Source organism: Dermacentor variabilis, chromosome 7 (assembly GCF_050947875.1).
Source record: "Dermacentor variabilis isolate Ectoservices chromosome 7, ASM5094787v1, whole genome shotgun sequence".
NCBI lineage: Eukaryota > Metazoa > Arthropoda > Arachnida > Ixodida > Ixodidae > Dermacentor > Dermacentor variabilis.
This window is the reverse complement of record NC_134574.1, coordinates 7984508-7997166: the sequence shown is the minus strand read 5'-3', so window position 1 is coordinate 7997166 and position 12659 is coordinate 7984508.

The following is a 12659-nucleotide window of genomic DNA, read 5'->3' as shown; positions in this document are numbered from 1 at the left end:
GCGGTGCGAGTAACCAGCGAAGTGAACAAGAGATGGCAGCGCTGGCGCTTGCGTCGCGATAGTGGATATCTCTGGCGCCCGCAACACTATCGGTGATATTCGGCCGTTTCTCAGCCAGCCGAGTCGGGCTGAGTCACTTGCGTTTCACGAGATAGCGATAACGTGGCCTAGAACGTGCGCGCATCACCACTGTTATGTCGCGTGTGTTGTCTCAAGCAAGAAAACAAGCGCGTTGGCACCAACATGCGATGACTCATTCCATTTTCCGGGTACATGCATCCTAGCTGTTGAAGCAGACGACGGCTTGTACGCAGCAGACGACGGAAGCGAGAAGCGTTTTCGACGGAATAATCATACGCTTTGAGATAGCTGTTTTATTTTTACTGCGGAGGAAAACTGTTTTGCTTTACCGATAACGCTACATTCAGTGCCTTCATTTCAGTTTCTTAGGCGACACGTCAAGTTGGCGTCGCGTTACGTAAGCAAAACGGGGCCACCAGCGCCATTTTGTTTGCGTCGCGCCTACGTCACGCATCGAAGAAAATGGCGGAATGTCCAGAATGGGGAACCAGCGCTGGAGTTTTCACGATGCCTGCGGCGCCGCCCTGGCGATCAGAACGTGCACAATGCAGCCGCTCCCGCGGACGAAAATTGCTACTGGTAGTGGCGTTGCGTGCCCTGAAAGTCGAAGGAAAACAAAAGGACGCCGACGATACTGTTGCGTATACAAGTGCCACAATTACGTCGGGATGAGGGAGGATGTATCCTTCTGCGTCTTTCCATCTAAACCCTACGAACAAGAATAGAGGCGGCGTTGGATCCAAGCAGTCAGGCGAGCGGAGTAAGTTCCCGACTTGTCGCCCGGTCAAGCGGTGTCGGGCTGGTTTCTAAATCGAATTTCGCGTGTGTGCTTGGTTTATTCGATAGTTAAGACGGTAAGCCGTGGCAGACAGTACCAAACAGCAGAATCTGCAGTCGGCATTTCGTCGGAAACAAAATGAGCAATAGCATGCACCATCCGGCATATGTACCAACCATTTTTCATTCGTAATACCACCGCCATGCCCCTTCCAATGCCACCGCACCAAGCGAAAGATACGAAAGGTAAATATTATCCGTTCGTTGCCAAGAATTATGTGGGAGGGAAGCTGCCTTGTAATACGAGTTGTGTGCGCGTACTGCCGGCGCACGCGCGCGACTAAGCTGTCTATGTGTTTTTTAAAAATGCGCATGCGGATGAGGACTCGGCGCTGAGATGCATCCGCTAAATTTATGAAATTAATGCTAGACGTAGCCAGCGTTGTTACGGATCCAGCAGCGGAGGACTCAAACCTTTGCTTGCGCGAGTCAGCTGATGCGATAAAGCTTTCTTCTCCATTGACTGCTGTGGTGAAGTAACATTAGAATTTTTTATGTCTAGCCAGAGAAATATGGAATGTCTTCAGGCCAACTAATGCTTCCGACACCATAGCGCAGCACGACTGGAGCCGTAACTGCTAGATTTGCGAGGCAGCTAGGCGCAATTGTTAAAGAAGCACACGTGCTCGCCGCGACACACTGTGAAAAATGTATAAAGCTTAAAAAGCTTCTTTCGTCATTTCTTCACTTGATGGCGCTAGCTTCTTTATGAAAACTGTCCACTTGAAGCGGCGCGAAAACGGAAACATACGAACTATAATACGGCCGCGCACGTGTGTCTCGTCTGGTCTAGAGTTACTGTATATGCTACCACAGGTAGCTACCTGCGGTAGCATATACAGTAACTCTAGTCTGGTCGGGAGGCTGGAATATGCCGCGTCTCGTCGCCAGGGCGGCGTGCAACGCACTCTTTTCGACGCGCCGCCTATCCAGCGCTGGTTCCCCATAGCGCCCGAGAACTCCCGTAGACACTAGTGCCACATTTCCCTCTAGGGTATTTATTTAGAAACTCTATGTTCGTAGCTAAGTACTCTTTTATCTTTGTTAGCTAGTGTTTTGAAGTCTTTTCTTTTGCATGGACTAGGGGCGCAAATTTTGAATGCTTGGTAGGAGTAGTAAACGTACCGGCTTTGTCTAGGTCTGACGGCTCCCCTGTTAGGCCTAGGTGGTAGGAGGGACCTATTTGATAGGCTTATTTAATTCTTTCAGCTAGCTCTTCGGATTCTTACACGGAGTAGGGAGGGATAATTCTTTATTTTTGTTTGGGATAGCGGTCGAGGTCGGCTTTGTGTGAGTGATTTGGCGAACTTGCTCGTTGGGCCTAGGGACGTAGGCCTAGCGATGAAATCGAAGAACGTGAAGGCCGCGGGGGACGGGGAGCAAGTGCAGTGCGACGAGTGCCTGCGATGGTGCTTCCTCGACGAGACTAAATTCCAGAATTTAGCAGACGCGGAGGGGTCTAGCTTCACGTGCAGGTCGTGCGAGGGCGTCAGGGAAGCCGTCCAAAAACTGGAAGGGAATTGGGCGTCTAAGTTCGAAGAGCTTAAGGCAAACCTGAGGGAGGAGCAGGAGAAGCGGGTAGCACTGCAGGCGAAAGTTGAAAATTTCGTCAAGGTGGAGGCGGCCCAGGCCGCGCAGTTAGTAAGGACTGTGGCCGAGCTTGAGGAAGAGAAAGAAAGGAGCGCCGAACTGAAAAAGCGGCTCGACGCGCATGAGACGCGGGCAGCGGAGAATGTCGGGTAAGGACACCAAAGCGGTGGCAAAGACTCAGAAAGTAGGGTAGACTCTACAGGCGAAGAGGGAGGCAGGGAGCCAAAGCAAGCGGTCGCCAGCTCGCCGCCGGTGAATCGGCGTAGCTATAGTGAAGCAGCGCAACACGCCCCGAGTGAGGCGACGCTGCAGCCACAGGAAGCTGGAAAGAGCGGCAGCTACCTTGAGGCTGCCACGCGGAAAAAGCAGGAGCCCAGGGGACAATGTCCTTTGTCGAGTCCGAATCACGCGGAAAAGGACACAGGAAAGCAGGGAGAGGTAGGAGAGAGCGAAAGGGTGATTATCGCTGGCGACTCAAACATGGCTGGGTGCTCAAAAGCAATTGTGGAGAGGGTGAAAGGCGACAAAAGAGTGGCGATAGGGACATTTCCAGGGCGGACACTGAGTTCTGTCATGGAGCGAGCAAAAGAAAAGCTCACGAAAAATGCCCACGTGTGCAACCTTGTAGTAGCAGGTGGGCTAAATGACGTCCTAAACAGGAAAGGGCCAGGACTAGCCCAGCGCTTGGCGAAGGGAGTGGACGACTTGCGCGAGCTATCCCCTCAGGTGCAGATCGTGGTGTGCACGGTGCCGGAGGTGCCTGTGCGTGACAGTCACATACAAAGAGCCGTAATGGCTGCCAATGAGGCAATATGGAAAATGAGCCGAGAGAAGGGCTTCGAGGTTGTCGAAGTAAACAGGGAAGTGAGAAGTTGTGGTGGTTTTAAACGAGATGGGATCCACTTCAATTACAGGCTAGCACGAGAAGTGGGCTGGCGACTTGGGGGTCGCGCTGTTGCTTTTTTAGGGGGCCCGCGGGCGCTCAGGAGGTCAGAGTAGGTAGTAATGAAGAAGGTCCCCTTGGGGAACAACAGAAGGGCATCGCCGTCGATAACAGAAAAAGGAGGAAAGCAAGAACAAGAGCTCGCCATGCAATAGGCTACATAAACATGCAGGGCGGCAGAAGAAAGGAAAAGTGGGCAGAGATTGAGGAGCAGTTACATAGAGAACAAATAGGGGTGTATGCGGTTACAGAAACGCACCTTAGAGACTCAGAAGAGCCGCCAGTTATTGAGAATTATGTATGGGAAGGGGTGCAGCAGAACTAAGTCGGAAAGAAAGGGAGGGGGAGTCGGAATGCTCATCCATCAGGGAGCCAAATGGAAAAGAGTAAATTTACAATGTCAAGAGCATCTTTCGTTATCAGGTACAATGAGTGGGAAAGAAACTTGGCTGGGAGTTACGTATTTGTGGACCGGAAAAAATTGCACAGAGAAGATTAAAGAGTTAGTGGAATGCATAAGCGCTGATATTAAGGGTTTCGGTAATGGTGCTGAGATTGTCCTATTAGGTGACATGAATGCCCACATACAGGATTTAGATGGCTATACCGACAATAACGGGAAGTCAGTGCTAGACCTTTGCGAGCAACATAACCTCGTAATCGTGAATACAGGGCCTAAGTGTGAAGGACAGATCACGTGGGAAGTGGGAAACCGGCAATCGACCATTGATTACTGTCTGATGACAGAAGGAATTCATGATAAGTTGAGAGAAATGGTCATCGATGAGGAAGGGTTTAGCAGCATAGGGAGTGACCATAAACGCACCATTTTGAAAATGGGATATGTAGTTGGGAAAGAGAGCAAGGAAAGCACAATGGCCAGTCCAAATTTGAATGCTGAACAAATAGCAAATATAGTCACTAGAGTTGAGGAAGAACTTGGCAAGTAGCCAAGTAAGGAGTGGGAATATTGATTCAGCAGCAGCAGCAGTGGTGGTGTAGCAGTGTATGCATGCTTGATTGTTTCGCCTCGACTTCACAGGTTTACGCTATCGGCCTGCCTAAAGAAATCTTCAGCACCTACTCGCGACCCTGGTCGTGCAAGTAACCGGCCCAATCGCCAGCTGCGTGCGTCATCGGGCTCCCGGCGTGATTCTGACAGCTCACCGCAGCCCTCGGATCTGCGCCTGCGCCTGGTGGCCAGCAGCTTGCCTATATAAACGTCCTACGGACCACCCAACTTCATTCAGCAGCAGCAGCAATGGTGGTGTAGCAGTGTATGCATGCTTGATTGTTTCGCCTCGACTTCACAGGTTCGTGCACATTTTCCCCTGTCTATATATTGGTATTCATTTAGTTCATTATTTAGTGCCACTGCTGCTGCTGCTGCTTCCGGTGTTATCATTTAACCATGCCAACTGTCGCCGAAGTGTCCAAACGCGTGGAACAGCTAGAAAATACCTTTAAAGAGAGACTTGATAACCTACTTGACAAGATAACGACAACTGTAGTAACCAAGCTAGATTCCCAGCCTTCCTTGATCATTAAAGGCCTAAAGGACCAGATAGAGGGACTAACAGGCAGTCTTGATTTTCTGAACAGAACTGTTGAATCCCTCAAATCAGAAAAGCAAGAACTAACTGCAATGAACAAATCCCTGATTGCGCATAACGAGTCTTTGGAAAGACGAATTGGTGATCTAGAACAATACTCGCGAAAAAACAACTTAGAAATCAAAGGCGTTCCGGTTACCCAGGGTGAAGACTGCATAACGGTTCTTCAAACTATTGCCTCTAAAATAGAATGTCCTATCTCTGTTAAAGATATTGACGTCATTCATCGTGTTCCGTCCGCTTCTGAGACAAAGCACTTGCTTGTCCGATTCCACTCTCGAGCCTTGAAAACCGAGTTCATCAGCAAAGCGCGAAAGGCACGCCTTAACACTAGCGACATTGGATTCGGCAAAGCACGAGGTAAAGCTTTTTTCGTAAATGACCACCTCACTCCACAGAATAAGCAATTATTCAGCAAGGCCTTGCAACTGAAAAAAGAAAAAAAGTGGCTTTTTTTGTGGACCGATGACTGCGTCATCAAGGCGAGGCAATCTACTGACAGCAAAGTGTTTCGCATAAGGACTGACGCGGACCTTGCGATATTCAGTTAAACTGACAAATCTTTTCCTTTTTTTTTCTCGATTCCTCTTATCCTGATCTGATTGCATGTCGTACATTTCGGTTAACGATATTCAATCCTATTTTTCGGATAACTATCATTCAGCGATCCATTTTAATTCACGTAGTCTTCGAAAATATTTCTGCGATTTTCAGAGTCTATTGTCTTCTTGTCTTCATTCTTTCTCAATTATATGTGTTTCTGAGACATGGCTGAGTGATTTTGACAAAAATCTTTATGGTTTTCCATCATACAATTCAGAATATTGCAATCGCATTTCATCACAACATGGTGGCTCAGCTATGTTTATTAGGTCCGACATTAGATACAAGCGTAGGCTTGATCTTCACTTAAATATCTGTGATTGTGAGTCCGTGTGGATTGAGGTTGATCATTCTGTAATAGGCAATGATAGTCATATTGTCTTTGGTACCATCTATCGATCACCACATTCGCCAATTCCTGCTTTTTGTGAAGCCCTTGACACTATTCTTGACATTCTTCCAAAAGAAAAAAGGTCTGTTTTCATCTTGGGTGACATTAACATTAATTTACTTGATGCTTCCTCCTCTTATCTAACTCAGTATATCAGCTGTTTCCAAGGTTATGGTCTTGAATCTCTACTCTCCCTTCCCACCCGTTGCACTAATAATGGTTTAGGAACACTTATTGACCATGCTCTTTCGAACCTTCTTCATCCTCCCTCCGCATTCATTCTTCAAAGCAATATTACAGATCATTTCCCAGTTGCACTTTTCTTTGAGAACAGTCCTCGCACAAATAGTGCAAGCTTTGTTAAAAAGAAGTTTGATCGCGACAAATTCATAGAAATGGTATCTAATTCCGATTGGTCTTGTGTCACTTCAATGAATAATGCTGAATCAGCATACACCGCTTGCATTTCTACAATATCCAATTGCGTATCTTCATTGACAACATGTGTACAGTGCCATAAACGTTATTCTTCCCCTAGAAACCCATGGTTAACAAAAGGATTACTTAATAGCCTGCGTAAGAAAGATAACCTATATAAAAAAACAAAAAGACAGCCATTTAATGTGCATCTACTTGACCGTTACGAGCAATATTGCAACACACTTAACACACTAATGAAGAATGCCAAAAAGCGCTATTATCAAAACGAAATTAATTGTACTGGTTCAGATATTAAAAAACAATGGCGCTTGATCAATTCCTTTCTCAATAAAACCATTAACCCGCCTATAGCCAACATTAATCATGAAGGATCTGTTATATCTAACCCACTAGATATCGCCAATGCATTTAGTGACTACTACTCCTCTCCCATACCCGTTCCAGCCAGTACGCATGACGAACTTGATCATTGTGGTCACTCATTTTTTCTTTTTCCTGTTACGCCGGATGAGGTAAGAAGAACAATTATTAGTATAAGGTCCTCTAGCGCAGGTATCGATAATATTTCTGCTAACCACGTGAAAATGATTGTTGATCATATTGCGGATGTGCTCACCTACATAATCAATCTAATTTTTGAAACCGGCGTATTTCCCCATGAGTTAAAGATGAGTAGGGTAATCCCGGTATTTAAAAAAGGTGACAGATGCTTAATTTCTAATTATAGACCGATATCAGTTCTCCCCTTTTTTAGCAAAGTAATTGAAAAAGTAATATATGTTCGCCTGTCTAGCTACCTGACGAAATTTAATCTACTTCATCCGAAACAATTTGGGTTTAGACAAGGGTATTCGACTAACCTAGCCCTCATTTACTTCACAGAAAAATGTAAACTAGAAATTGACAATGGTAACTTCGTTGGTTCTGTTTTTCTAGATTTTACTAAAGCTTTTGATACACTAGATCATGACATTCTTTTTTCTAAACTTGCATCTTATGGCATTATTGGCAACTCTCTCAATCTTTTCCGTAGTTACTTATCTGATCGTGAGCAATTAGTATCCATCTCCGGCATTTATTCCACAAAAAAAAATTATTAACATCGGCGTTCCGCAAGGCTCAATTCTAGGCCCGCTTTTATTTTTACTATACATTAATGACATTCCACAGTGCCTAACCGCATTATCAGAATGCATCTTATATGCTGACGACACGACTGTCTTATGTTCGAGTAATTCTCTAAGCAACATTTCAACAACCCTTAACGCTGAACTTACTAACGTTAGCGCATGGTGTGCTAAAAATGAGCTTTTGATAAATCACTCGAAAAGTAAGTTCTTAATTTTCTATTCCAGGTCAATAAATAACGCGCAAGTTATGCCCCTCTTTATAAATACACATCCTATTCATCTATCAGATCAATGTTCCTTCCTTGGTATCAAACTTGATTCCCGCTTAAAATTTAATTTGCATATTAATGAGCTACAGCAGAAAACTTCCTATGGTATTAGGGTATTACTAAAAGCTAGATGTTACTTTGACTTGACTACTTTGGTAACCTTATACTATGCATTCATTCACAGTCATCTAAATTATTGTATTGCTTCCTGGGGTCAAACATATCATTGCCACCTTTCTTCCCTCCAACATGTACAGAATCAAGCCATTCGCATTCTCACCTGGAGCAACCGACGTTCACGTGTCACTGATCTGTACCGGGAACTGCACATACTGAATATTGACAATCTAACCAAATTTAATGTCTGCACATTTGCTCACCAAACAGTTAAAGACCATAACCTTCTCAAATTTGTTCTTATCCGACACCTTACTAACTCAAATATTACGCGCTTTTCCTCCAATAACAATTTTATACTCCCTAAGGTACGAACTAACTATGGTTCACAAAGAGTAGCATTTGTTTTAATCAAACTTTGGAATTCATTGCCTTTTAACATTAAATGTGCCTTTTCTATATCATCATACAAACATCAGCTTCGCAATCTCATGTTTAACCTATAGCTCCGTTTATTGAATATGTCTTTTAAAACACAACTTCAGTTCTCTCGTTTCTAATACTGTTTGCCTCGTTTCTTACTTCTGCTTAAGCCTTATCCCTACTGTTTTATATTTTCCATTGTATTATTCTTTTGCATCATTATGTATTTGCATTTGTATTTGCATTTTCGTATTTTTTTTTCCTCGCTGCCTTTTTGCTGCCAAGTAGTATTAGCTTTTTTAACATTATAAAAGGTCCCCCTACAGTGTTTACACTATGGGACCTTTTTCTGTACTAAATATCAATATTTTTGTATCTGCACCATGTATTCAATAAACATTAAACTTCAAACTTCAAAAAAACAATATGGTGAGCCTCTAAGTGTAATAACGACAGAAATACGGAAAGAGAAACAACATGTTCGTTGCAAAGGAAAAAAGAAACCGAAAAGCTGGTGGAACAAGGAGATACGAGAAGCGATCGCCGAACGACAGAAAGCATCTCGAGAGCACAGGCAGGCAAAGAAGGCGCAGTTGGCACAGGATGAAGTAACCAGTAAATGGGAAATATACCGGGAGAAAAAGTCTAAGGTTCAAATACTAGCTGGTGCACGCAAAATGAAAAGGTTAAAGTGAACGTTGGTTGTCGGAAATACGTGAGAAAAAGAAGGCCGCACCTAGAATATTTTGGAATCACATCAAATTATAAGGCAGGAAGTCAGCAACAATACAACAATATATCCTAGACGAAGATGAAAACAGACTGGAAGGAGAAGCGGCAATAAATTACATCCAAAAAGTAACAGCCGAATCTTTCCAAGGCAAGGACGAGGTTGTATTTGAAGAAAAAAAGAGCATGAAAGAAACCCAAGTGGAAAAGGAGCTGGTGCTGACAAACTTTAAGTGGAAGAAAGCGGAAGAGAAAATTCCTAAGCGCACAGCCACAGGGCTAGACGAGGTTCCCGTTAGGCTGATAAATGAACTGGGACCGAAAAGTAAGGAAGCTCTGGTGAAAGCAGTGGAAAAAACTTTAAAAGATAGACGAATACCAGACAGTTGGTGACAGAGTGGAATGAATTTAACTTATAAAGGTAAGGGGGAGAAAGACAGAATTCACTCGTATAGACCGTTGACCATTACATCGGTAATATACAGGCTAGCAATGCAGGCAATCAAATTAAAGCTTCAAGCATGGGCCGAGAATAATGGCATTTTGGGGAACTTCAGAATGGCTTCAGAATAGGTAGGCGCTTAGATGATGATGATCATGATTATCAGCCTGGTTACGCCCACTGCAGGGCAAAGGCCTCTCCCATATTTCTCCAACAACCCCGGTCATGTACTAATTGTGGCCCTGTCGTCCCTGCAAACTTCTTAATCTCATCTACCCACCTAACTTTCTGCCCCCCTGCTACGCTTCCCTTCCCTCGGGATCCAGTCCGTAACCCTTAATGACCATCGGTTATCTTCCCTCCTCATTACGTGTCCTGCCCATGCCCCCACTTCTTTTTCTTGATTTCAACTAAGATGTCATTAACTCGCGTTTGTTCCCTCACCCAATCTGCTCTTTTCTTATCCCTTAACGCTACACCCATCATTCTTCTTTCCATAGCTCGTTGCGTCGTCCTCAATTCAGAGTGGCTTTAGAATAGGTAGGCGTTTGGATGACAACTTGTTTGTTCTTACTCAGTGTATTGAAATGTCAAAAGCAGAAAGCAGACCGTTGTATGTGGCCTTTTTGGACATTACAGGAGCCTACGACAATGTAGACCGCAACATATTGTGGGATATTCTGGAAGGGGAAGGCTTAGATAACGATTGTCTACCGCTTTTGAGAGAGATTTACCTAGAAAATACCGTTTGCGTTGAATGGGAAGGGATGAGGAGCGCGGAGAAAGTTCATATCAACAAGGGACTGAGGCAGGGGTGCCCTTTATCCCCGCTGCTCTTTATGATGTACATGGTGAGGATGGAGAGGGCGCTAGAAGGAAGTAATATCGGGTTTAATCTCTCATACAAACAGGCAGGTACAGTAATAGAGCAGCAACTCCCAGCTTTATTTTATGCGGACGACATTGTGTTGCTCGCTATCAAGCAAAGTGATTTGCAACGTCTGGCAAATATCTGTGGACAGGAAGGCAACAATTTAGGTTTGAAATGTAGTGTTAGAAAATCAGGTGTTATGGTATTCAATGAAAACAGTGAACAGACAGTGGAGATACAGGGCCAAGAAATACTTCGGGTAACAGAATATAAATACCTTCGTATATGGATAAACGAAGGCAATGGATATATGGAAACACAGGGAAAAACCATAACAAGGGGAAGAGAAATGCAGCCATAATGAAGCACAGAGCGCTATGGGGATACAATAGGTGCGAGGTCCTCCGAGGTATGGGGAAAGGGGTAATGGTTCCAGGACTTACTTTTGGAAGTGCGGTTGTTTGCTTTAAATCAGGACTCAGGACTTTAAATCAGGACAATCAGGACTCGACGGGAACCAAAGGTCAGTGGGTCGCCTCGCATTGGGCGCTCACGGGAAGACTACAAATGAAGCTGTGCAGGGGGATATGGGCTGGACTAGTTTTGAAGTGAGGGAAGCTCGCAGTAAAATTGAGTATGAAGAACGGCTGAGGAATATGGAAGAAAGTAAATGGGCTGGGAGAGTGTTCAGGTATCTGTACCGGCAAAACATTGATTCACAGTGGAAGAAAAGAACCAGGAAGCTTACCAGAAAGTATGCGGCCTGTGGGGTGGGCAACACAGTAAGGTCAAGCGGAAAGTCAGAGAGGCTGAATTAATCTCATGGGTGGCGGCAATGGAAAAGAAACCTGCCATGAGTAACTACTTGAGAGGAAAAAACGAAATCAGGAAAGAAACCATTTATGATAACTCAAAAGGAAGCTCATTACTTTTCGAAGCGAGATCGGGATGCCTTAGAACACGCACCTATAAAGCGAGATATAAGAAGGAAGGAGAAGCATGTGCTTGCTGCGGTAAAGCTAGGGAAACGACGGAGCATATTTTATTAGAATGTGAAGACGTCTACCCAGCGGTCGATTTACGCACCACTGGCCTCCTTGAAGCCCTTGGGTTCAGCGGGAGCAGTGTAAAACACACAGGTCCGCAATAGGCATTAGTAAGAGGCGATTGGAGGATTGGTGGAAGAAAAGTAGGGAAACGACAAAAGACGGAGACGTACAAAAGCACCGTTCGCAATAGGGGATCAGAAAATTTGGCCGTGGTAGTTCATAGTGTTTTTTTTTTATTGGTTAACCTAGATAGGATATTAGGCAGCATAGTAGCAAGAGCTTGGTGGCGCAACCCACCGCCCGTTCCAAAGGGGACGCTCATAACATCCATCCATCCTACGGGAGCTGCAATGCATAGAGTTTCTCACTATAACACCTAGAAGGTAATCTGGCGCCACCGTCTATGGGAGTTTCTTAAGGGGGCACCGTGCCGTCATGGGAATGACGGTATATGTGTCTGCGAGGCTCGTGTTGGCTGGTGTTGTAAGAGTCTTCGTCTAAAACGTGGATATGGCTACGCAAATAACGCGTTCTGAAAGTAAAATCTTCATAAAATGTTTCCGTTGACGCATATTACATCTTTGCTCACCCACGATGCATGACCAAGTGAAGAAAAGCAAGAACAGACGACCAACTGTTTCAAAGCGAGCGCGAACCTTGTCGTCTGTCCTCCAACTTTAGCGGCCCGCTGATGCTTCTTACGTAACATGTAGTCGTACACACAATAACAAGTTCTCATAGTTAAACAAAACATGTTTTCGTGTAATAATAAAGCTGAAACAGCTTTTTACGTGCTGTTCTAGTAGATAATGAATCATTGTGACAGACGGAACGGTATTTGCCAAGCGTCTTGTCTCTACGAGAACGATGCCAATCCGAATCCACAGGCATTCCCATGCATACCACAGCGCAGCAGCGCCAGACTTCCCTCTAGGTAATGTAGTGCGAAACTCTATGCTGCAATAGGAGCGGTTGTCCCAGCCATAGAGTTTCCTACAAGAATTACTAGAGGGAACTCTGGCGCTAGTGTCTACGGGAGCTGCAATGCGAGCGGTTGTTCCGGCATGGGAAGTACATGGATTTGCCCAAACTTCGTCCATTTGGCTTCAAACAGCTTTGTGACTTTGTAA